We start from the raw sequence: 24,469 nt of genomic DNA, 5'->3' as shown, positions 1-24,469 counted from the left end.
TCAGATGAACTTTGTGATGAACAGATTTGTGGAATTCCTTGGTGCGCCCACAATGAAGCAAAGTAGCTCGAGGGATCTCTCATTGTATTTTATTCTCTAGATGCTGAATGCATTTCAGAACCATCTTCCTCTCCAGAAGATGGAAAAGCAATTCTGCTCCACCCACTGACCTTCATGTCCTTGCCTCAGGTGGAGCAGGAATTCCTACAGAGCTGATATTTTCTCTGCTTCTGAGGAAAAAAAAATCTTTATTTGCTCTGAGTCACATTGGATGTTATCTGTGGCTGTGTGGTTACACAATTTATGATCCTACTGCCTGCCTAGAATTTGCCACAGGATTATCAGAAAGCAGAAACCGGAGGACCTTTCTAGGTGTGAACACAAATTCCCCTGATTTATCTTGACTTGTTCTGACCATTTGCTGAAACAAGTCTCTCTGAGTCCAGCCAAGATTTTACACCAAGGAATGTGATGTGCAAAACTTAGAGCAACACATTTGTACGTGAGAGGGAAAAGAGCTCTGTGTCTGGGGGGAATTCCTGGATCCCAGCAGCTGAAATGGGGGATAGGGAAAATTGAACCAAAAAGACCTTTTCAGGTCTCTAAATAATATGTCTGGGTGAGCTCCCACACAAATCTGGCTTTGATTGCCTCTTACTTGATATAATGAAGAGAGATCTTGGGGGATTTTTTAAATTTTATTTTTAAGAAGTAGCAGATGAACATGGCCAAAAGTGGATAGGAACAATCTGAGGAATTGCAAAATGCTAAAATAAACTTAAAGCACTGTGAGGGGTTATATTATTGCCTGAGTAAAGACAGAATGTGCAGTATTTAATGACAGCCTTACAGGATTGTGCTTGATAAATGCATTTGTTGAACAGTGAGGTTGGTTCAGCAGTGCCCTTGGTGCCCACTGTGGGAAGAATTCCTGTTTGCTTGGCTCCCAGGTGTGATCCCAGCAGCTGCAGCCTCTCCAGTGCCAGTTCTGGCACTGAACAAATTGCAGTGCATCTGAAATGGCTGGAGCAGCACGAGGGCTCTCCCACAGAAATAGTTCACGAGTGATTACCCCCTCTCTGTCTCCAGCAGACAACACAGCAAATGTTTGCAGAGCACAGCAATCCAGCAATCATTTCAGCATCAATCCTATTGCTTCTGAATGGAAATGCACGAGAGAACTCTATGTGCAAACCCCAAAAATATTTCCTGGGCACAAAGCCAAAGCAGAATAATTTAACTGCATTGAAATGCTTCATGTTTGGGGGGAGGGGTTTTTTGTGCCAACACGTGAAAATCAACATGTTCTCAAGGAAGGCAGAGGTTTTGTAGAAGCAGCGGTGGTAGAACATTTTTTCATTGAATTTTGACCCATTTTCTTGAGGCATGCTGTTCAAATCTCAGGGGCACATGCAAATTAGGGGCAAAAGTCTAATTGGCACATGCATTTGCCATAACTGGAGGAACAGAATGGAAGTGATTTGGTGTTAGGGTATTAATAACAGTCCAGGTCTGAACAGAAGGGGAGCGTGAGGGGGTGGGAGGTGGTTCCAGTTCCATGATTCCTGCCAATGTCAACCCTGGCATATATATAATTAGCCTACTTGATTAACATCACAGAATAAAAATGTGAATAGGGGAGCTCTTCTACTCTGGCAGCCCCAGGCTGAGGAGCTGGAAGGTGCAGACAGAGAGGCTGAGGGTGGGCAGCAAAACCTTGTGAGTAGAACAGCTGGTAATGAACTTTTGCTCGCTGGAGGCTTAGCATGGCTTCCCTTTTCATTGTTCATGGCAAATTTCCAGTCACAGCCTCCTTCCTGCAGTTGTGATCTCTCAGAACCTTGTACAGTCCTGTCCATGGCTGCTCTGATTTCAGGATGCTGGGGAGTCACAGAATTCACAGAATGACCAGGTTGGAAAAGACCCTAAAGCTCATGGAGTCCAACCCAGCCCCAACACCTCAGCTAAACCCTGGCACCCAGTGCCACATCCAGGCTTGGCTAAACACAGTCATGGATTTGTGCTCTCTGAGCCCTTGTGTGCAGCACCGCAGCCCTCCAGGAACTGCTGAATGCCACAATTCACACAAAGGAAGGAGCTTTAGCTGCCCTTTTTTTCCTCTACTCACAAGCAAAAAGACTGGATGTGGCACTTGGTGCCATGATCTAGTTAAGGTATTAGAACATGGGTTGGACTCGATGATCTTAAAGGTCTCTTCCAACCTAGAAATTCTGTGATTCTGTGAAAATAACCGAGGGAATCCATCCTTCCCCAGAATGTGGAAATAGGAATAAGTAGCTGTAGAATCCCACAGGGCAGATGTCTGATAACAAATCCATGCACAGCTCTCCCTCATGGAAAATAAAGGAATAGAAGAACTCATTATTACCCCTGCCCCAAGCAGAAGCTTAGCAGCTCACAGGAGTGACAGCTCAGATTATTGGTGTATTTATAATAAAGTCTTTTAAGTCTGCCATGTGGATTTGTGAGTCAGCAAAGAGGCCAAATAGGTCTGCGAGGGACAGGCCAGCACAGAAGGGAAAACTGTCAGGGATTACTCAGCCTTGAACATGCCCCAGTCTGCCTCCATTTCCTTTAGCAATAACTATTGTTCTGGGAATGAGAGATTTACTTTTAATTTCTTTGAAAGCAAAGTGCAGGGAAGGCAGTGAGAAGTGCCAGATGGTGATGGAGCAGGTCAGGCTGCCCAGCTGGCACCACACAGAGGTGAGCTCTGCACAGAGGGGTTCCCCAAATACCCTCCAGGCAAAGGCTGCTATGAACCTGCCTCTGGAAGTTCACTGTGCTCTACAGGTGCATCCTGCAGTAGGTTTGGGGGAGCTGATTCCCTTTCTAATAGGTTTACAGCTGGAGATACCAATTTAGGGCTCACAGAAAGGATAGTCCTTAATCCTGTTCCATCTGGAGGCTCCTTGCAGGGCTGAGATCACAAAGAACCCAAAAATAAAATGCAAGAGTTGACCAACTGCCAATTTTTAAACATTTAATAGCTTTTATTATTTATCTAATACAGAAGACTTTAATGCTATGTAATGTTTTTGCTTGAATCTTTAGAAAAAAATAAATCACACTGTTGTGACTGGCTATAAAGCAGCAGCTGAATGCCATGGCATAAAGAAGAGATTTTAATGAAATGGATGCACAACTCATCCCAAAAGTTGGTTGGAATGGAACACTAATTCACATTAGGATCTTCCAAAGCCTTGCTAAACACAGCTCCTAATCACTCACTGATGGTCCCACTCTGCTTTTTATAGCAGTGGTAATCCAGGTAACCTGGACAAACTCCAACTTGGGTAATTATGTTCTCCTGACCTAAATTCTCCTTGGTGTTTCAGATGGATGCTATTCTTGGGCTGATATCCTTAACAAGCAGTTGCTGCTTGGTGCACTCTGTGTTTCTCCTGAGTGAGCTGTGTCTCATTGGACACCCAGCATGTCTGAGGGACATTCTGGGAGGTTATTAAAATTTAAAAGCCTTTTCTAGGAGTAAAGCGGGAGAGTATTTCATGTATTTCATTTACAATTTACAGCATCTACTTAAAAATATTTTGGTTGATATATATCAGATGTAGTAATTAAATCAGATATTTTGGCGTGCATACACACTCTGGGATGTGGGCATTGGAGGCACTTTAACAGGCAGTCCTAGAAATTCAGCTTTTCTTGGCATTTATCACTGGCTTCAAAGAATGAATGCTCATAATTCTGCCAAACACTCAGTAATGAGGATTTCAGCTGAGCATTCCCAGCTTGTTCTTCCCAGCTCCAGCTGGTCGGCAGTACCTGATGCAGATCAGTGGTTCCTGGAACCACATCTCCTCCAGGAAGGCTCAGCACAGAGCACAGACTAAAGAGCACTTGCAGATAAACCCTCTGGAGTTTTTCTGAGGGGGAAAGAGGCAGATGTTTGGGTTCTTTTATTGGTTGAAAGCTTTTTTGGATAAAGACTCAAATATGAGGCAGCAGCCTGAGGGAACTGTAAAGCAGATCTAGTGGATCACCCTGGGGACATCAGCTGAGTCAACATTAGCTAAATTTACCAGACTTTCTTCCCCATCTTGATTGCAGTCTGCTCTGAGTGTGAAATACTTCTGTTCACTGCTGTCACTTATCTGGTTTGCGTTTTTATCAAAATCATTTTACTCATCCTCATCTTTTGCTTGGGCCTTATCTGCCCTCTTTCACCATTATCACACTTTTCACATGGTCTGTGCTCCTGGGTGTTCCTGGAAAGGCTCCCTTCACCAGCCAAACAAGAACAGGAAAAAAGCAGAGTGAGACCACCATTTCAGGAAACAAAGAAACGTGTGCAGGAGGGAAATTGGGGTCAAACCCCCAGATCTGAGGAGGGATGGGACAGGAAGTAGGAGGGGGGCTGGAAGGAAGAGCAAAGCTGCTGTGCTGTTAAAGGATGTGTCAGCAGAGCATGGAAAAGCAGGAAGTGGAAAGGTGGAGTGTCAGTGGGTGAGGATGGAGGCACCAGTGGAAAGGACAAGGACTGGGAACAGGAAATAGCACAAAGCCCCTGCTCAGAGAAAACAGGCAAAATTCCAGAGTCCTCATCAGCCCAGCCATGCTGCATTCCCACTGGCTCCTGCCAGTGTAACACCTACAGGGAGCCCCACCATTCCCAGTGAAACCCCTTTGGTTTGCATCAGGGCACAGCCACAATGCCATTGCATTTTCATTGTGCAGTAAAATCCACAAATTATGTATGTCTGACCATGTAAGTCCTGTTCTGTGCTTGGACACAGACGCAGTTGCTGTTTTAAGCAGTCAAGCAAATTGAGATGCACAGAATGAGCTAGATTATTTCCCAGTGCATTAAACATGGATGAACTTGACCTAAAATCTTTTAAAATTGCATTAACTTTCCTCTGTTGCTAGCAAAAACGTGAGTTATAAATGCTGGAGCCAGCTGAGGCCACCAGTTCCTCGAAAAAAGGACATTATACATGTAAAATTCTTGGTGATAAGCACAAGAATAATTGCAGACTTCAGCTCAGGATGTTGAATAAAGCATTCCTGGGATTTCAGGGAGGACTTGGTGTTACTGTGCTGTGTTGCTGCAGCCACTCTGTGGGTGCCTGAACCCAGAGCAGAGCCCACTGTGATACTTTCCAGAGATGTTACAAGAATTACAAAGAGACTACAGCATCACTTGCAACTGGCTTCCCAAATGGTTTTATTAATGGTTTCAGGATGTGAGTAAATTAAGCAGATTAACTGGGGAGTTTTTATTTCCTTGTATTTCAATGGAAAGAAAAGTAGGAAACCCCCTTGCAAATGAACCTGCCCTGAACTCAGTGCTTCTTAGCAAAATCATTTTTTGCTCCTTTTCACTCTTGTTTTTGGGCTACTTTCATGTTTCAGTCTTGGGAAGTTATTAGAGGTGCAACACCCCTGACCTCCCAGGATTCCTGTTGGGCTGAGCCCCTTTTTCTGTGTCAGCACAGAGTGGAAATGACTGGGGCAGCCTGGAATAGAACAGTTTCTGAGAGGAACTGGGAAAGAGGAGAGGCTCTGTCTCCAAGGGGAATGGAAACTGAAGTAACCAAAGCATGGTCAAAAGGGCAGTGTTGCAGCCACTGTTGAGTGTGGGATGGAAATTTTGTCCATCTGTATCATTGCTTTTAATCTGTGATCTTGCCATCACCCTCTCCTTCCACCTCTGCACTCTGAAATGCATGTGAAATACCATTCTTGTGTCAGGAAAAAGAGCTGAAATACCTGCAGATCCAAAACTTTTCCTTGAGGCCAGATCTACAGAAGTCCAGATGAGTGCCACAAATTCCAAAAAGATCCAGTGAAAACTCAGATATGAATATGACCAGCTGGAGGCAAAGGCAATCTGGCTTTGGGTAATGCCCAGAAGAAATAATCCAGAGAAACAAAGTCTACATCTCCTTAAACCCATGCTTGAGACGCAGTGAGCATATGAAAGAGAAAGGAGACAGCTGTAGTACACACTACAAAAAAAAAAAGAAAAATTCTTCCTCTGTGCATAAAAGGCCTTTTCAGTGGAGGGATTTTTTCTCTCCCATTTATTGTTTTCCCACTGATAAAAACCTGGTTCATTTTTAGGGTTTTTGGCAGTCTAGCTCCAAAACTGAAATCTGAAATAAGAAAATTCTGTTTGGTTTTTTTTTGTACATCTTCTGCTCAGAAGTCAGTAAAATCCACAGATGCTGGAGCTCACACAGAAGGTTCAGGTATTTATTTCCTGTGCAGTGCAAAAAGCAGTGAGCAGATCCTTGCAGTGAGAGCCCTGTTGCACAGTTACCATAGAGACAGCACATTCACAGAGTGCTTTCCTTATTCCTACCAGTGGTGGAGAATTAGGCACAACACCTTTCCTGCTCTTTCCCCTTTTGGTGCACACAGACAAGGTGCTGAATTGCTGGTTCCATCCTTGCGTTGGGATCAATGAAAAGCCCCCTCTGTGCATTTTTCTCAGAGCTGCTGAAATGCAGACTCAGTGCCACCACCTCTGGGGTTTAGCAGAGTTCACACCTCAGCTCTCCCCACTTTGTTCCTCAAACCATGCTCACACGATTTCCTCTTTAGAAGCAAAAAGGGGGCTAAAGAGCTCTTGATGCTTCCTCTTGTAGCTCAGTGCAGTGGTTTCTTCCCCAGAAGCAGCTGACAGTCAGGATATTTCTCTGATGGGCACTTGAGCTATTTTTTCCCATTCTCATCAGTTCAGATGGCTCTTTGTAAGAGCAGTTTCAAACCCTAATTTCAAGTGGCTGAAAAATAATGAGATAAAATAGGTTCTTTGAGTTGTAAAAGCATTAGCTGAGCAGGCTTGGCTCAGTGTCAGAGAAGCACAAAGCACAAGGGACAGAATTAATACCCAAGAAAATTCTGTGAGTTCTGTAGAGAAGGTACAAGAAATCTGAATCACAGTTCTGCAGACATTGCTGTTCCTTTGCTGTATTCTCTGCACTTCTCTGAGCTCTAAAAAAGGCTCCTGACACTTATTAACTCCTTCAATTTAAACATTGCTTTGTGGAGTTCAGAGGTGGAAGCTTTGCAGATGAAACCCTTTGGGTTTTTGGTTCCTCCTTTCTCTTTGGGGAAATTGAAGTGTCACGGTGACCAGGTTTAACAGATGCACCAAAAGGTCAGCAAGGCACGTCACATGTGAGCAATGAAAACCGAATCTGCCTCTGATGGGCTTGACTGAAGCCTTTCCAAGATGGCAAGACTGAAGAGGAGCTCTGGAGAAGCAGGGAGGAACTCTTCTGAGAAGAAAACAAGTTTTTAAAATGCACAGAGAGGTCAGTGCAGTTGCAGGTGATGGAGGATTCATATCACAGGAGCCCTCAAAGGCCTGGCTGCAAAAACTGCTGAGTGAAGGCAAAACTCCCATTCCAAAGTACATTCCTTTCCCCAGGATAGATTCTGTTAGGAGATAAAGGGACACAAACCAAGTGACATCATGGTGCCACCTTCAATATCCCCTCCCTGATGCTAACATCTACCTGAATCCATTTCCTGCTCTGTATTATTTTGCCACTAATTGCACAATAATTCTTCAATTACTGTGGACTGCAGAACAGGGAAATCCATCTGTCAGTGCTCTGTGTCCTTATGACTGTTCCTGCCCTGAATTTGGGAGGGCTGCACTTTGCACCTCCTTTCCATTCCCTCAGGGCATCCCCTTGCAGGCACTAAGGGATTAAATTGAAGCTGCAAGCCCTGCCCTGCCGAACTCCCAGCAATTCCTGGGCTGGCAGAAGGCACAGATGTGCCACATATGAGGCAGCATCTGAATCAGGCTGTAATTTGTAGCCCACGATGTTCAAGTTGTGAAACCAGAGCTGTCTGCCTACGTACACAAGGCCAGAAACTGGTGATGTAAAATTCCCTTTCTGCTCAGAGAAAAGCTTTGGATCCCAGGGGATTTCTTTAGGATGAAACTGGGAATTTGAATTAGATGATGCTCCTTTTTTTCCTCACCTGGGCAATCAGAGGGATTTGGACAGTGGGAAAAAGAGCAGAACATGATCCAGGGTCAGAAGGACTCAGCATCCAGCTGTGTTGATGAGTCAGGAGTGCTGTCTGGGATTTATTCCTTTTTAATATATATTTTTACCCTGTAACTTTATGATTCTGTTGACTTTTCAAATACAGTAATAAGCACTGTAACATCTTCAAAGTGCTTACAGATAGTATCTCACTTAATCTCCCAGGGAAGGAACATGAGAAAATAATCAGTAACAGATAAGAAAATGTTTTAATTTTGTAAAAGAACTTGAAGGTTATGACAAATTAAAGACCTGATGTTGAACTAAATCAAAGCAATGGAAATGAGCTGGAACTTGTATCCATCCAAGGTTTCTGGTATCCACTCTGTGAGTTTGGTCTGGGTGTGGAGTCCCTTGTCTGGTGAAAGGGCAGAAGAAAGACAGACAGAATGACACAAAGAGCTGAGCTGATATCCCTGGGGGAAAGGGCTCAGGCTCCATTTCCCAGCAGGATGGTGGCCCTGCAGGAGCAGAGAACTCCTCTCCCTCCAGCCCCTTGCAGTGGCCATTTGAGCCCTTCCAGCAGGGCAGGAGATCCTGGCTCTCTTGGCAAGTGCCCACATTGCCCTGGCCAGTGTCACTGTGCTGGGAATAAATGTCACATGAAGGAATAAATTACAGCTGGGAGTGCCCAAATCCCAGAGAACTGCCCAGTTTGCAAATTAACACAAAGATTCTGGCTTATTTTGTTACAGGGGAGGCCAGCTGGATGAAAATATTTCTTTTTGGATAGTAGTTGTAGAAGAATGGGAGGACTGGGGTCATAGAAAGCCAAAATCTTTGCAAGTGCCAAGTGCTGGTTTGAATGCACTCTTTTTTTTTCAAGGCCTTCAGCTGTTCCCTGCATGCTGAGAAACACTTTCTGAAGGGCCATTTTGAAGTAGTACAGCACAAAAAAAGCATTCCTCCTTCAGAGAGCACAGAATACTAATTTAGGGTTGGTACGCTGTGGGGAAAAAATGCTCCTCATGGTCCCCTTTCACCAGGATGTGTTTCCCCTGTCCTTTTCGAATTTAATAATGTCAGATTAGGGTTAAAGTGCTCTGTTTCCTGTGCTCTGCTCTGACTTTGATGCTGTACAAGACCTCCCCAATTCTGCTTTTCTCTGGCACTGCTCAGACATGAAGAAAGTCCTGAAGGCATTGTGTAAAGCTGCTGGTTGAGCAAAGGAGAGCAGTGAGGGGAGCATGTGAACAAGGCAGGAGATCCACCCCAGCACCCTGCCCTGCTCTGAGCACTGGCACCAGGTTGGCATCACTGCCTGGCCAGCACATCCCAGCTGGACACAGACTGGCTTGTAAACTTTTTTTTGTCACCTGCTCTTGAACAGATTTTTAGTGAGTCCACTCTCTGATATTAAACATCTGTTTGGGTGAGGGATGTCCCTGCTTTAGGTTAAAGTCCTGAGATGCTGAGTGTTCAGAATTCTGCTCATGTTCAGAATTCCTTTAGAACAAGATGGATTAAAAAAAAATTTCAAAAATAACAAGCTACTCAAGCTTTCCACATCTAAAGTTCCCTCTATCCTTGGGGACAGGTCAGGGTCCTTTTGAAAGCCTCAGTACCAGTGCACCAGAGTGGTGCCCATAAAAACCTCCTTGGTGCAGAGCTCAGTCCTGCCCTTCCCCACAGAAATTTCCCTATATTGCCCCAAACCCATACCCACATTGCCTTGCCAATACAGACCCCAGGAAAGTCTAGACTCAAATTGGGAATATTTCTGAGCCAGGCTGGATTTTATCTTGTAATGATGGTTCGCTAAATTATGCCCTTAATGACATCTATGAATCAGTTTATTCTGTCCAAAGAATTAATTATGAAGATATTCTTGATTCGTGGAGCTTAAGTAGGAAAGTGCATCTACAGTTGTCATCCAAAACTTGGGTTACAGGATTATATATTATTTTTAAGAGCCATGAAAACGTGGAAATTAGTGTTCAGGTTTTCTCCCTGCCGCACACAGGACAATCCAAATGTGTGAAATGCCTTGGAAAGGCTTTAACAGTGCTGTGTCTGTGATTGGCCATAAACCATGTCCTGATTCACTGCACAAAACACATCCACTGCACTCCTGCCCCTCCATAAATCTCCAGATATTTACAGGAACAGTTTCCTTTCCTTACCTATGATCAAACAGTGCTTTAGAGCAGGGCTGGCTGCTCCCTGCCCTGTCCAAACCTTTCACACAGACAATAAAACTGATGTACTGTGAGAAGCAGGGACTTAAATCCCTTTTTATGAGATACTGAAATGACTCTAAAGGGCTGTCATTGCCACAGTTGGTGTGACCCAGAGCTGAAGGTATATTCAAAAATCAATCAAACTAAAGAAAGCTTTTGGAGGGAGATAAATGTGAACTGGTGTTTGGTTCTTGTGCTGTGCATTTTCCAGGTATGGGATAAATAAAAGGTTGAATGAGGAATGATCAATAAGAGAGTAAATTGCAGGTATCTAACTAACTCACTAAATCCAAGGCTTTTGGTAACATAATTGTAACTCTGATGTTATAATCTTCTATCCTGCACAAGCAGTGTCAGGAATGACAACCTGGTATTCATTATATTGATCTGAATTCATGCACCAAGCATTTCAAATCCTGTAGGTTTGTGGAGATGGATTGTACACTGAGATTAAAGAGAATGACCCTGAAAATCACTGGGCTCTTTGTAAGCCTGCACTGCACACATGGCTGGGGGAAAGCTACCTTGCATTTTTCATCTTTTCTTCTCTGGGGGAATTCCATTTTCACACCTGGAAGTGTGTCAAGCCTGGAAATCAATCCTGGAAGTCAATCCTGGAAATGTTTCCCAGTTCTGGATGGTCTCATACTGGAACATGAAGCTCTAATGTGCACCAAGACTTCTCTGATCTTATCAGAGAGCCTGAGATGGGACCAGAAGTCTCGTTCTGAAATTCAGCACAGCCTCTCCCTGGCCTTTGGCATGACTCCCATGTTTATATTCATCACCATATGTAGTTATTACATGAATGATAAATGTATTTACATAGTTAATATCCACATATATAATCTGGAAGGAATCACAGAGAGCAGAATTGTATCATCCCAGTGTTTAAAGCTGCCTTTTGAAATGATATGTTGTGCATGAAGATATCCTGAGCTGACAGCAAGGCTCAGCTGGTGTGTCAGGCTGTGGCCTTGGCCTTGTCCTGCTCCCAAGGACAATTACAGGGAGTCTGTGGTGCATGGGGAGGAATTGTTTGGGTTAAGAACTTGCTTTTCTTGGTGAAAATCAGAGCCCTGCCCTGACTTAGTTGCAGCAATTGCAGCAGAAATTCCCTTAACCCAGCAGAGTGTGGGTTCAGTGCTGTTCTCTTCCATCTTGCATCTCTCAGTGTCACCTCAGTTCCTTTGGGACCTTTTGAAAAATACAGAAAAAAAAACCTCATTCTCTCCTCCAGCCTTTATTTAGGTGGTTTTTTCTTCTTTTTCTCCTAATACCTTTTCAAACTCATTTTTTCTTTTGCTTCTCATTTCATCTAGACTCTGTTTCATGTTGAATAAAGTACATCCCCTGTAACAGGCAATTTAATTTAAAAAGAGATAACACCTATTTCATTTTTCCTTTTTGTAGCAGTCTCCTTCAAGCAGGCAAAGGTTCTCTGCACTGTGTTCTGTAATTAACTTGTCTTTGAGTCAACCCATATGCTCAACTAATGCAAATTATTTTCTGGCTAAGATAATTTATTGCTTGAAAGAAAATTAATATTTTAATCAAAGCAACATTAAAAAGTAATTCAGGTGGTTTAGTGATTCTGAAAATTTGGTGAAAATAATCAAAAATTTCTAAAGGATGTCAATATTCAGGGAAGATTTGATTGTGTCTGAATGGGGTTGTGTTCTGCATCCTGCAGTTTTATATAAGCCACATTGTATTTCATCTTCCAAAATATTCCATACTGCAGTAGAAAGGATCTTGAGCCTTTCAAAATGTCTTGGAAAGGAATCTGGGGGAGAGATGGGAGAAGTGGCTTTTATCCAGCTCTGACTACTTACTCACTGGCTGGAAGGACACCAATGGCAGCCACAGGAGGATTGGAGATCCCTTTCCAAACCAAGGATCATTTCAGTGTTTCCTGCCTCGTGCTTGCACCAGGGTGGGTGTGGGAGCATCAGCTGCAGCAGTGGGGCACAAACCCTGCAGAGTGGCTTTGTCAGAGAAGGGGGAGGGAGAGTTGAGGATGCTCAGGGTGCTGATGTGAGCCTGCTCCAGCCCCCATCCCACAGGAGGTGGGATGGCCTCTCCATCATTCTGACAGAAGGAATGTCCTCTCCTTGAAGCCTCAGGCCAGAAATTCAACGCACACCAAACCTGGTTCATATGTTCTCACAGAGAGTTCACATTTCAGAGATCAAGTGGGTTTGTTCCAAAAAAGAATACAGAGATTTGCTGTTGACTTCAGCCTGACCCAGGTTCCACTTGTAAACTGCCTTAAAATCTCCAGCCCTTGGCTGCAGTTCATTTCTCTCACAAATCCCTGAGGTCATGATTCAACAAAACAATAAATCCAGCTTAAGGGCTCCTTGTGCCAGCTCAGAAAAGTCATGACACAGAATCACATCACACTGATCCAGAGCAAGCAAACTTGCCTCTTTGAATGTATTAAACAGTAATGAGAAGTTTATGTTGGACCAGAAGTCTCTGTGCTGATGAGACATCTCCTGCAGCTACTGCTCCAGACTTTTTCCTCTGTCAGAAATGCTCTATTCTCTTCTAGGCAGGGAAAGTGAGAGTGAATGCTGTGTCCTGCACTCAGCATTTCACCAGAAGCATGATCCCAATGGCTGATCCACATCCACAGGGTGTTGCTGGCTCTGATTATTTCAGAGCTCTGCTATCAATGATCCCAGAACTACGGCCTTGCCCCAGCAGCCTGGAAAATGCTTGGAAAAAGCAGCAGTGCTTTCACAGAGGCACTCAGAGAACATCAGGGCACTCATTTCTCCTGCTCCTTCCATCAGGAAAGTCAGCAAAGCTGCCAAGGGCAAATCACTGCAAAGAATTCTTCCTGAAGCTCAGAGAGACTCAAGAGTCCAGTGAGATATCACCAAAAGGGAGAATAGCTGTGAAACATTCCAGCTGTGGTGGAGCAGGGAGCTTCCCTCCCCAGGCCATCCCTGAAGGTTCCCTCAGCTGGCCCTGCCAAACACACCCTGGTAGTAAATGCCTGAAGTCAGGCCTGAAATAGTTTAAATTCTTTGTCCCAGCAAGGAGAAGCTCAGCAAATGCTGGAGATTTGTTGTTAGAAGTTCCAGACTGAGCTTCTTTTGGGAAACAGAATTGATCCCTGATAGCAAATTTGCTTGAGTTTTCTGGAGTTTCTTTTGTAGCCTGAAGCCACATTTGCCTTAACTATTTCAGTACTTTTTCTCTGTGAGTTGTGTTCTTGTGTCATGAATTTTATTATCCATTTCCATCTGGGCACTTTGACTGACACAGGCACCAGGTGAACATTTCACACTAACTGGGATCATTCTTTGTTGGCCCCTGAACCATGCTGCTAAACCCTCTCCCAGCTAGAGAAATCACAACTAAGACATCTGAGGTCACATTCAGAAGAGCCAGAACAACCCCAGAGTCTCTTCCAGAAAACAAGGAATTGCAATAAACAAGGGAGAGGCTTCCCAGAAAGTCATTTCACAGTGAGCTCAGTCCATCCTGAGCCCAGGGAGCTGGAGCAGTTTGTGCCAGCGCTCCTGAGGGAGAATGAGCAAGGATCTTTGCACATCTGAAGGCTTTCAGTGACATTTTTAGGGCCAGAGTCCATTCTGAGCTCTGCTGTTATTCACCTACAGCTGTTTTGGCTTTATAGCTTGTTAAATATAATCTGTGCTGAAAGGGAAAAAATGGAGATGAATTCATTAGTGATAATGCTCATTGTTTTCTTGCACAGTTTGTGTGCAGAGCACACAGCTCAGTGCAGCCCCAAGGCTTTGCCCACTGGAGAGGAGCTTTCCCATGCCACAGCACTGACCCCCTGCAGCACACAGGGGGGTTTGTTCTGCTCAAGCCAAGGTCAGCAGGCAGATTATCCTAAAACCTTTCCAAAAGCAAACAGAATTAAATTGTGTAATGAAAGACAATTCAGTAGTTTAATTTCTTAGAGTCAATCAAAATAGCAGAACTCCTGGAGTGGATGGATTCCTGGTAATAAAGCAAAACCAGAGAGGCAGAAAAAAAAAGAGACAATGACAGCTGAGCATGTAAAATAATCACAATAAATATTTAGGGAAGGGAAGGGAAGGGAAGGGAAGGGAAGGGAAGGGAAGGGGAAAGGGGATTACAGAAACATTGAGGTGGTCAAGATCTCCTTGCAGTCTGCAGCTTCCTCCTGAAGGGAAGGGCAGACACTGATCTCTTCTCTCCAGGCCTGTGCCAGGGCAGGTTTAGGGTGCATATCAGGAAAGGCTCTTCCCCAGAGGGTGCTGGCACTGCCCAGGCTCCCCAGGGAATGGGAACATCCCCAAGGCTGCCAGAGCTCCAGGAGAGGTTGGACAGCACTCCAGGGATGCACAGGGGGGATTTTGGGGGTGTCTCTGCAGGGTGGGTCCCTTCCAACTCAGGATATTCTGTGAATCTCTGAAAATTGCACCCAAGCTAATTGTACTTCCTTTGGAACCCCTAAGATACCCAAATTAACCCCAAAATTTGGGGTGTAGAATGAGTCTCTGACCAATACTGAAACATTAACCAGGGATAAGTATTTTAGAAATCTCCATGGAGATATTGTCATGGCAAATCAACAATGCCTGGTGTGTGACACACATTCATATTAATGCCTCTAAGCCATCCAAAATGCCCTTTTGCCATTCTTGCAGCGTGCTAGAAAGAGCTGTCACGTGTTGGATGGGATTCTAATTGCAGAATACTCAGCTGTTGACAGACATGGTTTCCTGTTGGAAACAAATGTAAACCAGAATAGGAAAGCTGATCTGATCCAACTGAGGTCTTTTGGAGGTGAAAAATAGAACAATTACCGGATGCAGGTAGATAAAATTTTTCCCTGTGGAACAAAAATTCTGTGGGATGTGCTGATTTTGCAGAGTTAAAACCTTTCCTGGGAATGCATCAATTCAGTTTAGCAGGGAAGAAAAAAAGATAAGTTGAATAGTTTACATTTTTTATAATACTTGTTATTATTAATCTTTGAAGAATTAGCAATGAAAGAAATGTCAGTGGTAAGACAGAATTTCTTATACGTATTCAAACAATGTATAAAATCAACATAAAATAGTTTGGTTGTGTAAAAAAATATTTGGCTTTGTTGTAAGCGTCACAACTTTTTGTGGGATTTTTATTTTTCCTCTAAGCAATGTGTATTTTTTAAAGTTTTGGCTGTGTTTAAAACTTTCATCTTCTGAAATATAGGCAAAATAGAATAGTCAATATAGAATATATAGCCAATATAGAGTATATAGTCAATATTGAATAAATAGTCAATATAGAGTATATTCAATATAGAATAAATAGTCAATATAGAATATATATTCAATATAGAATAAACAGTCAATGTAGAATATATAGTCAATATAGAATATATATTCAATATAGAATGTATAGTCAATATAAAATATATAGTCAATATAGAATATATATTCAATATAGAATATATAGTCAATATAGAATATATAGTCAATATAGAGTATATAGTCAATATAGAATATATATTCAATATAGAATAAATAGTCAATATAGAATAAATATTCAATATAGAATAAATAGTCAATATAGAATAAATAGTCAATATAGAATATATAGTCAATATAGAATATATGTCCTGTTGTCCTTATATCTTGTGGGTGCATGGGGCAGAGAGAGCAGGACTGATGAATAAACTGAAAACACTTCCAGTTCCTGTTTCCTGGTGCTTTGGGCTGTAGGACAGTACATGAGACCTTGAGCATTTTTCTCTTTGTTGATTTTCCTGCCCCTGAGGGCCATGAAAGGCTGAAGATTTCCTGGCTGGCCCAGATTGCTCCTCTGATGTGGGCTGAGGTTTCTCCTGGGTGTAAAGCCCAGCTGGAGGGAGAGGAGCAGCAGAGGCAGCTCTCAGAGAGCCCAGCAGCCCTGGTTTCCAGGAGCTGGGTGCTCAGAACACTCAGAGGCCAGAAATAATAAACACCTGCTGAGGGAAAATGTCAAAATGTTCCTTCCTGGCTTTTAAGAAAACAAATTCTGAAGGCTGGAGAGAACCTGCCCAAAATCAACATGACAAGTAAATTAACAGCTCAATTAGCCAAGTGCCTTACATGAACAAGGACAGCTCTCCATGGCACAGAAGGAAATTAAAGCCCCTAGCAGAATGGGATTTTATGTTGCATTCAGGCCCACTCAGGAGTATATTGAGACCCCAAGAGGGGATTTTCTGTTAAACTGGAGCAGACAAAGCAGGTTCCTCTGTTCCTTTCCCTGCCATTGCCTTTGGGAGGTGCAGGAGGGCAAACTGAGGAGCTGTAGCACAGGCTCCTGCTCTTGCTCCGGTCCTTTAGCGACCAAATTAAGCTGACAGCACCCTCAGACAGGTCAGAGCAGGTACAAGGACACTGCAGGGTCAGTGGGAATGGTGTGGAACAGAATAATGAAATTCAGGGGTCTCCAGATGAGCCTCAGTGATTGCCATAACCACAAATCACATAGCCCTGTCACTGCTGTGTCCTGCAGGAGAGAGACAGGCACTGGAATGATCAAACAGGGGTTTTCCACAGCAAAATTCTCTTGTTCTGCTTCCTTTGAAAAGGACTGTAGGTATAGCATTATTTCCACCTTTGCAGAAATATTTTATCTTAAAAAGAGTCCTATTAAATAGTCTCCAGCTGGGATTGGCTTACAGAGGGGCGTTATCTGAGCACTCCAGAGGGCTCTGAAAATAGAAGAGGGAAAATGCTTCAATGAGAGAGAAAATATATGTCTGCTCATAAAGGTTAATGTGAAATGTCCCTGTGTGCTGGAGACACAGAGAATTGTGGCTATTGAATTCATTTTCTCACTAAAAATATTCCAGTCAATTCCAAATAATCTCCTCTCCTCACTTGTGTTTCCAAAAGCCTTCTAAAGATTTTATCTTTGAAACCAACTTTCTTTCCATCTTCTGCTTTATCATCTTTCCTTTTGGGGTCAGTTTTTCTTTCTTAGTTTCTTTCTTTGCCAGGCTGCTTCACATGGAACCATTGCTGTGTCTTCTACTGAAAACACACATTGCTTATAGAGGCATCTCCAAGTATGAACCAGCTCCTGAATGAGGAGTTCATTTTGAGGAACTGTGTGTTGAGAACTTCTATTTTCATGTGTTTTCAAGCTTGGGGATCCCTAACTGATCCCTGACCATGTCAGTGTCCAAAGAGATTATTGCAAGCACCTAGAGAAAAGTTAAATGCTCATTTAGAGGTTCTGATTGTGTCCTCTGAATTCAGCTGCCTCTCCCCTCTACTCCAAAGGGAATAAAAGCTGGGCAGGAAGGTGATCCAGCCTGTGCCATCATGTCCAGGTGTACAGGAACTCTGGATGTCCTTCCCTTTATCACTGGGCAGCCAGCAAATACAGAAAATACTGATTTCTTTAAAGTCTTCCTCAGGCAAAGCTTGATGACTGAAGAAAACAAAACCCATCATCACTCTACATTCTTTAGCTAACCTCAAAAACCACTTCCTCATGTAGGATTCTGCTCCAGGAGCTGCATCAAAGAGGAGATTGCAGCTCCAGAGCAATCCCACCCATGGGGATGGCCCTTTGGCAGTCTGAGCCTGAAGTTAATCCACAACTGTCACACAGAAAAAAGGGGGGGAAAATGCAACCACACTGCAGTGATGTGCTGCCAATGCCAGAGCAGCATACATCCCTTTTAGGGGTCATTTTTAGGGATCGCTTCTTCCCTTTTAGGGACCATTTTCTTCCCTTTTAGGGATCATTTCTTCCCTTTTAGGGTTCATTTTTAGAGACCATTCCTTCCCCTTTAGGGATCATTCCTTCCCTTTCAGGGACCATTTCTTCCCTTTTAGGGATCATTCCTTCCCTTTCAGGGACCATTTTTTCCATTTTAGGGACCATTTCTTCCCTTTTAGGGATCATTCCTTCCCTTTCAGGGACCATTTTTTCCATTTTAGGGACCATTTCTTCCCTTTTAGGGATCATTTCTTCCCTTTCAGAGACCATTTTTTCCATTTTAAGGACCATTTCTTCCCTTTTAGGGATCATTCCTTCCCTTTCAGAGACCATTTTTTCCATTTTAAGGACCATTTCTTCCCTTTTAGGGATCATTCCCTCCTGAGCTCACCATCTTGTACATCCTGGCCTGGTCCCCTTGCAGACACCATTTCCACTAAATAGATCCCCACATTCTGCACTCCCTGCTTGCAAACCAGTTCAGCACCCCTGGCCTGTGCTCCAGATTAATCAGAGCGTGTTTTTAGCCAGAATATCAGGGGAGCTAAATGGCACTGCCATGGATCTTTGATTCTCTGGGCTTTTATTAATGATGGTGACACCAAATGCACCTTCTGGTGTGAGGGGAGCTGCAGGAAAGATAATGTTATTTCTGAATCAAATTATCCTTCTTCTTTATACTTAATTTAGAACACAATCTTGCTGGAGGCTGAAAAGCTTTGGCTTCAGTTTGCACAGACACATCATATGTGTCTGCCTGTCCAAATATTTTACCCTTACATTTTACAGCAATATCAGGGCCTATAAAAATGATGGCAAAAAGCCTATTGATTTCATCTGAACAGGAGCCAGCAGAAGCTGATTTTACCTGGACAGTGTTCTCTAACAGATGTAGCTCAGTAATAATTCATGTTCTTGAATCCAACATAGAGCTATGAATGCACAATAAACAAAAAAATCACAGTTCTGAGTCTGTTACTTTCCTCTCTGTTCAATCAACAGGAACAGAGAGAAGGAGCAGATGACTTGTAATAAAAGATTTTAGCCATTTCTTCTGCACTTCTTTGCTGAAATGAAATGATCTTTCACTCTCCAGAGTGAGAGGGTAACACAGCGCCCTGTTACTATTTATGAGACATTTTCTTTGGTGATGCTTTCACCACACCACATTTGTAACAGCTGAAAAATAACCTGGACAGGAAAGCCTGGAGGAGTAAAAATGTTGTTGTTCTGTAGGAAAGGAGAGTGAGGTACAATTTCAGAGCTTATCTCAGATGATGCCAGCAGAGGAGATGTGGCTGTAATTTCCTTGCATGAAATAATTTGCAGAGGCACATTAATTAGTGTGAGTGTGTGAGGAGACAGACAGGAGCTCTCCAGTTCTGTCCTGGAAAATACCAGAGGTCCCTGGGAGAATCTGGAGGAGAATTTTCAGGGTTCCATGGAGGTTTACCCCAAATCCATCTCATGCCCCAGTCAGCCTCACACATCAGGCTGCTGAATGGGAGCTCTCTGTCCCCTCAGTGTTGAGTGAACACAAACTGGGGATGGTTTTTTCCTCCTTTCCCTTGGAACAGAGTGGAAGGGCAGATCTGCCTGTGGGTTTAAATCCTGAATTTCAGTATTTGGTTTCTATGATTTGTCTGTCTATGATTTGTATTGGTCTGTCATGCTTAGAACATGAAAATTGCTCTGTTTAATGAGAAAGTGGACTCTCTATTCCAGCTCCCAAAGCCCTGATTCCATCTAGACCCCATTTCCCTCACAAAGAACCTTTCAAAAGCAAAGAATTTCAAAAATCACTGCTATGAGTGGTTCAAGAATCTACACAGTAAAGAAGTCCCAAAATGAGCTGTCCTCATTGCAGATTTTTTTTGTTAGCTTGAATTTCTTGCTCCAGAAATGGGTCAATATTCACACACACACACAAAAGATCTTTTGTTTTCCCAAGTATGTGTGAATTTTGTGGAATTCTTTTAGGATACAGAAAAGCATATCTTTATTTTCAACATCTAACATGCCAGAACCAGTTGCTTTGAAAACATCCTCTCCTCTAACGTGGTTCTCATTAGGAGAATGCACTCCCAAACTGAAATCAGTGCCAGTTTTCAGAAAGCAATCCAGTGTGTTCTTGCCTTGACATCTGTTGGTATAAATAATGTAGTAAAATGGGAATTTGGAAGAATTATTGTGTATATTTGAGAAGATTTGTAACTGGGTGGTGATTCTGACAACCTGCTGCTGCAGGCAGAGCTGCACTCAGATATTGAAGCCAGCAAAAAGGAACACTGTGATCATTGCTGGATCACTCTTGCAGCTCAGATTTACAAGTTGCAAGCAAATAAAAAAAAGAAATGTCAGACTGGCATGGCAGTGTCACCAGAAGCAGCCTTGGGAGCAGTTAAGCCTGGAAAGGAAGTTTGCAGTGAAAGCTCTGTTGTTTTTTGTTGGGATTTACATTTCCAATCAAAAATCCAGGAGGATTTTGGCCTGTGGGGGATGTTTACAAGCTGGTGAAAGCAGAATGGGGACTTGCTCCACTAAGCAGGTTTTAAACTCACAAAAAATATCCTTGTAGAATGGAAAGCTGAGAGCTGTGCACTGATATTAGGGATATTTGCATTACCAGGGCAATATTTAATTGTCAGTTACCCTAAGTGGACCCTTCTGAGCTTAGTTTGACATTTATTCATTATCACTTTGCACAGGATTTGCCATGCAGAGTAACCAGTGAGCACCTGCTGTGCTGCCCAGGGGATGGGTGAGTAACTCTAATTCTTTCTGCAGAGATCAACTTGCTGGGAGCACTTTAAAGCCTTGAATGGAAAAGTCAGAGCATTTAGCAAACATTTCACTGCTTTTACTTCAGTTTTTGAGCACTGTGCCCTCCTGCCTTGTCCTGTTTGTGGTGTCTGGAGCAGGAGTGCAGCAAGAACCCCTCACCAGCTCTACAGAGCCTGGAGTGGCTGCTCTGCTTTGTGCCTCTGTTGAGTGAAGGATTTGTTATTTCTTGCTCAGATGCTTTCACTTTCTGTTCCTGTGCTGAGAGGGGCACTCAGTGATGTGCAGGCAGGTTCTGAGCTGTTTGTCTGGGCTGCCAGGAGGGCAGAGCTGACCAGTTCCATACCTTGTTTTAATCTGTCACAGCTCTTTCCCAGCACATCTTGCAGATTCTTTTCTACATTTTGGTCCAACATGCACTAAAATCAAACTTTCTTGGTTTCTTGCCTGGTTTACATTTAAGGGGATGAGCTTGTGCTGGTTTATTTTAATACAACATCAGTTCTAAAATACTTTTTCCACTGGAAGACTCCAGCTTTTCTGGCTGTGCTGAAAGTAGCATTTGGTATAAGCCATAAACCCTGCTGCAAACGATTTAATCTATTCAAAATGAGGCTGGAAAGGAAAAAGAGCAGTACAGCAAACAAAGGCTTGTGTGTTCTTGTTTAAGGCTGGGAATCCCATGGCTCTGAGAGATGAGTTTTGCCCTTGGAGCCCTCTAACAATTTAAGACATTTTTATTCCAGCTGTTTGCCCAGCCTGGAGCAGAGCTGCCTCACCGCTGAAAATGCATCTGAGCTCTGTGAAAATGCACTTTGAATCATCTCTTGTGTTATTGCACCTGAGACAGGAAGCTGCTTCAAGTTCATAAGGGAGCTGAGATCAAATTTAATCATCTGTGCACTGCAGACAATTGTATTTCCCATTTGCTAAATCCAATTGTTGGTGTTTCATTCAAGCATCTACTGAAGAGAGTTCTTGCTTTGCCTTGTAGTGAAAAGGTGAATCAGTCAATTGTTTTATTTCTTCCAGAGGTTAATCATCTTTCCTTATAAACTGTTTGTGTCTACTTTGATGTTTCAGTCAATGTGTCTTCAGCCTTTTGCCACTGGTTCTTGGTCTGTCCTGCCAGACACCAGTTCAGCCCCCAGTAAAATTCATCTTCTCTCTTCACCCCCAGCCTGGGTCCCAGTTACAGCCTGGTGTCCCATCCCAGCAGGTTTAATTGGGTAAAATTGTGAGTTGAATCTCCTCTACGTCCCAGGTCAGTGATTCTCAGAATATTCCACCCCATTCATTGCAATTAAATCAGCAGCCAGGGCAAAAAGTGCTCAATTTATGCCTGACTCCTCTGTGCACCCTGTGATAATCCTCAGCTAAACTGATCATGAGATTGTGCTGCTTAAAGCCAGTGTTTATCTTTGCAAGCACTTAAGGCATTAAGTGTCAGTATGAGAGGAAAATGAAACGTTGGCAGAGTTTTTGGAAACAAACATCAACTGGAATATTAAGAGGCTTGATGCAAGGAGCAGATTTATGGTTTCATCTGACAGGTTTGGGTCTTAAATAAGGGAGATAAAGATAATAAATGTTGTAGCATGTTTGATTTACAGCTCTGATGTGAGATAAGTTGGCTGCTCTGTACAGATCACAAATGAGATTCCCTATCAAATCACTCCATAGCTGTAACTACTTAAACAAATACAATATTTTCACATTAAGTGAGAATCCAGAAGTGGGATCGTCCAGAAACTTTGTGTTTTAGAAGGGAGATACAGCCAGATGCAAGATTCTTCCTGGAAAACAGCTTAAAAGAGGAGGAAAGTGCTGATTTCTGCCCTAAAAACTAGTTTTGTTATTGAGCCCAAGAAGTTTTTCATCAACCCTGTCATTCCAACTGAACTAAAAGTGTTAGGGGAAAAAAAGGCAAATAATTCTCAAACAGAATATGGTATCTGGGGACAGCCAGCACATGGATATGGAAAACAGCTGCTGGTCTGGATTGTACAGGGAATTTTGATATGGGCACTGCAAAATAGACAAAGTCACTTTGCATCTAGAAAAGAGAACAGTGCTTCTCTTACTCTTACCAGGTGTCTCTAATAGCCCACAGAATTTGTGATTTTGTGACAAGAATCTGTTTTAGGACCAGGAGTTATGGTTCTTGCCTGAAAAAATACTGGGAATTTTTGCATAAAACTTTAGGGACTTTTGCAGGATTGTTACTCTCAAGAATTGTAACAGCTTTTAGTTTTATCTTGGTTCGGAGCTCAGCAAAATTGAAATACTGACATTTGAGGTTAAATACACTTCTGGTGCTCTTTGTTATGGTAACACCCCCTTCACTGCTGCTTCAAGAAGAGAGCTGAAAATTCACACTTTGCCACAGCACACTTTAAATCTTGTCTGAGCCCCGTATTCTGTAGCCAGATTTCATTGAACTTTCCTCACGTGGAACTGTTCTTGGCTCGCAGTAACCCAGCAATCCCGGTGAGGAGTTCACACCTTTGCTCGGGGCTGATCTCACCACAGCTCCTTTGCTCTCACAGTCTCGCCCTGCTGAGGACACCCCTGAGAGCTCCTGCAGTCCTGATTTTGGCAAAACACTTCTTCCCACGAAAACCAGCATCATCCTTCAGTGGGACGAGATTCAACTCTTATTATTTTTAAATCATGTCACTAATCTACTCATTGGAGCCTTGCCCTGGTGTAATAAAACCAAGTTGAAATTGCTGAAGGGCTCAGCTGCTGCCTCCAGCAGCTGCCTGGCTGTAATTTGCCAATAGGATGTATTACATCCTGATTACAGCTTCTTTTGAGTGATAGGCCAAAATTACAAGGCCGAAATGTGGCTAATCATGATAAAGGAGATAAGTCTATTCATCTCCTGCCTGCATTTAATATTTGCACAGCAGATGCTGTTTGTTCCCTTCAGCTTCATTTCCACAGAAATTTGCTCTCATTCTGAGGAAGTCGTGAGGTTAATGAAAATCTTTATTGGACATTTTGATGGTGGAGAGAGGGAGGAAGGTGGAATATCTTGGAAGGTTTCTCTTTGTTTCCCAGCCCAGATATACTTACACAAATCAAGCAGTCCTTGAAAGAAAAGCAAAGTGAGCAACTCCAGGCCAGAAACAATTTTTAGGAGGAATTTCTTCACTGAAAGGGTTTTCAGGCACTGGAAGTGATGGAATCACCATGCCTGGAATTGTTCAATAAACAACAGGAGATGGCTCTCAGTGCTCTGGTTTTGGTGACATGGTATTGTTGGGCAAAAGGTTGGACCTGATGATCTTGGAAGTCTTTTCCAACCTTAATGATTCTGTGATTCCAAACTTCCTAAAACACTCTGGGAACTCCTGATGAGCAGTGTTGTAGCAAAAATAGGCATTATTAATTCCTTCTTTGTCTCCACCACTGTGGGTGAAAATACAACCCACAGCAGAGTCCCTGATGCATCAGATCAGAGCAGCCACTCACAGGCACTCAGCTCCCCTGGGGTCCCAGAACAGAGACAAATTCCAATTTATTTTCTGTTCTTGTGATATGCCAAGCATGAGACCCCAAACACAGCACAGATAATTGATCTCAAGCTTTTGCTCTTCACATCCCAGCCTTTCTGCTGCTCCATTTTTGCCAGTTGTTCCTTGCATGATTATCTGTAAGCACAGAAAGAGAATGCCTGCAAACACTGTAGTGTAAATATTTTCCAGCCTAGTGGGTGCAGACCCC

At 43.1% G+C, this 24,469-nt stretch overlaps 1 long non-coding RNA gene across 1 annotated transcript in view; it reads left to right on the top strand.

The window, feature by feature from the left end:
• LOC128932797 (uncharacterized) overlaps positions 1–24,469 on the top strand; it is a 58,378-nt gene that overhangs the window by 20,605 nt on the left and 13,304 nt on the right. The window contains exon 3 of the long non-coding RNA XR_008482725.1: positions 20,665–20,717. This is a non-coding gene — a long non-coding RNA (uncharacterized LOC128932797). The remainder of the gene's footprint in view (positions 1–20,664; positions 20,718–24,469) is intronic.

The sequence above is a fragment of the Melozone crissalis genome, unplaced genomic scaffold (genome assembly GCF_028551555.1).
Source record: "Melozone crissalis strain CALT ecotype California unplaced genomic scaffold, PUWL_Pcris_2 ptg000007l_1, whole genome shotgun sequence".
NCBI lineage: Eukaryota > Metazoa > Chordata > Aves > Passeriformes > Passerellidae > Melozone > Melozone crissalis.
Note: the sequence above shows the minus strand (reverse complement) of the source record. Positions and strands in the feature narration are given on the sequence as shown.